The sequence below is a fragment of the Chinchilla lanigera genome, unplaced genomic scaffold (genome assembly GCF_000276665.1).
Source record: "Chinchilla lanigera isolate Chin_1 unplaced genomic scaffold, ChiLan1.0 scaffold00031, whole genome shotgun sequence".
NCBI lineage: Eukaryota > Metazoa > Chordata > Mammalia > Rodentia > Chinchillidae > Chinchilla > Chinchilla lanigera.
In genome coordinates, this window is record NW_004955432.1 from 9,727,899 (window position 1) to 9,730,512 (window position 2,614).

A 2,614-nucleotide genomic window follows, 5' to 3' on the forward strand; every position below is an offset into this window, starting at 1 on the left:
GGGGCGGGGCGGGCACCCACCCGGCGGCCGGGCTGGGGTCGCTCGGCGCGGTGGCCGGCAAGTGTGCAAATTAAAGCCTTCCGGGGAGAGGGGAGGCGGCCGAGCCCCGGCTGTGCTGCGAGCCTCCCAGCTCCCCAGCAGTCCTCTTGAATGGGGGGTGGCCAGGGCACGGGGTGTGGGGGGTGCTAAATGAAAATTTCCGGTTTTCGCTGGTACTAGAGTGGAGGATCCCGCGAGTCAAACGAGTTGCGTGAGAGGGAGGGAGTGGGATGTGTCGGGCGTCCACGGAGTTTCCACACCCGGAGTCGCCCCGAGTTGGGGTTTTGACAGGGTGAGGCGGGGATATCAGCCGTCTGTGATGTGCACCGACGGGAAGAACGCAAAACAAACGCTAATGATGAGGGGCCCGTGGGGGTGTGCACACCAACACTTTTCAAGAAACTGAAAAATCAGGCAAAAAACAAAACAAAACTCTGGTCTATCAAGAGGGAGGTGGGGTTTGGCAGGATGCCTTGCAGAAAAGAAAATACTATTCTGTCCAAGCACTTTTCACTTTCCGCATAAGCTGCATTTGTTTTGTTTTCCTTCGCTTCCTTTCGGCCTCAGAAAGCCCTATCTTTTCCTTTTGGACAGAAGATACAGTTTGGAAATTGTCAGGCACTCTTGTGATTAACGATCTACTTGAAGGGGCTGATGGGGTCACAATTATTAAGTGGTTAGCAACTGCTGAGGGTTCATCAAGGTATTTTTGAGGGTAAAAAGACTAAAATTTAGTGTAAATAATAATTCCAAGATAATAGACTCGCGCTCGCACACACACACAGAGGTGTGCTTAGTTTAAATGCATTACAGAAATTTTGAAATTTGAAACCTTATGTGTGTACTTTACCTGCTGAGAAGAACTGCACACAATTATTTTAGGTGAAAATGACATTTTGGAGGGATAAAAAAGTCTTTAAGACGTTCTACGGTGCAGTGAAAGAAAACTTAAAATAGATTTTTGGAAAGAATTCAGTGTTCTCCAAAATCTGTATCTGTAGAATACTTGAAACCCTTTTAAGTATCTTAAAGCAAAACCAAGAAGAGAAAAAAAAGATTCATTACTTTATAGGGAATTTAAAACCCAGAAAATTCTGTTTGAACTGAAAATACTACCTCTGTAAATCTTTTGCTTCTTTTGAATTAAACCATGTTACTAATTTCATAGTAAATCAAATTTTTACCTTCATAAAATTAATTCTGTATTACAGTGTGGGGTAAGGTCAGGGAAATATAAATTGATGCATTTCCACGGGCAAGCATTTTGCAGTGCATTGTAATTGTAATAATTTTTTCTGAAAAAATAGAAGTGAATAATTATGTGCCTTTAAGTTTAAAATAATTACTAAATGGATTTTGTGTTTTAGGATGTATTTTCTCAAGTAAAATCCAGTTTTTGAACAAAATTTGAATTTGTATTTATAATTTCATACAATTATGCACTTGAAAAACAAATTGCTAGATTTTATAGATGATATATTTTTATATTTATATAAAATATTGTCACTAAAGTACTAATTGGACTAAGTTGGAGACACGAATGGAAATTCTCCATTTTGATATTTGTTCACATTATCAATGATTTTTTAAAAAAGATTCCCTAGCTAGTAATTAACATGCTTATATAATCTACAAATAATGGCCAGTAAATGTGATGGCTGTAAGAACCATCACATCATGACAAGCATTTGAGGAAATATTTTGTTTAAAAAATTGTAAACTGTAAATATTTTTAAAGTTACAAAAATACTGGTAGTATTATTAATTACTGAGTTTGACAACAACCACTCAAGATTAGAAATTCCAGGATTTAGGTTACTAGATGATTTTGGCAATGTAAAAGAAAATGAGACTTTAATGATATATGTTAATACCAAGTGCCACCTCTCTGTTCTGTTCTTCTGATATTGCTTATGTTTCATGTTAGTTTGTCATTGTTCACTCCCCCTAGTTATGGTGCATGTTAAATTCCAGTTGGTTAAAAACTCAGATCAAGGAAATTTTACAGTGAAGTGTATAAAATTAGTAAATTTAAAATTGTTTTTGTTTTTGGATAACTGTCTATGTTACAAGTTATCATAAATTTGTGCAAAGTTTATTATAAACTATGAACCAAATTTCAACTCCTTTGTTTATAAATGAAAATACTGCATTCAACAATAATGACTGAATTCAGTATTTTCATACCATCTACCAGATACTGTACAAGTAAATCGAAATCATCTTACAGGTTTTTAATAATTAGAATTTAGGGATAGATCTTAAATATGGTGTTGTAGCTTACTTACTTACACTAAAAGTTTCCTTAGTGTCACATAAGGAATGTATTTCACATATGGGTATATTTATATAAAATATGTGTAAGTTTTTGTTTTTCCTTAAATAAAATTAAATTTAGAGTCCTGGTCTATAATTTTAATCTTTGTTAAACAAATGAGTAATTTATTTAAAATAGTACTTTAATAATGTTCATCTAATTCTAAATCATCTCTGATTTATATTGGCTATTCAAATTTATAAAATGCTTTTTTTCAGAAACTCTGAAATTAAGTTCGTTATAACACTAAAATTGTTT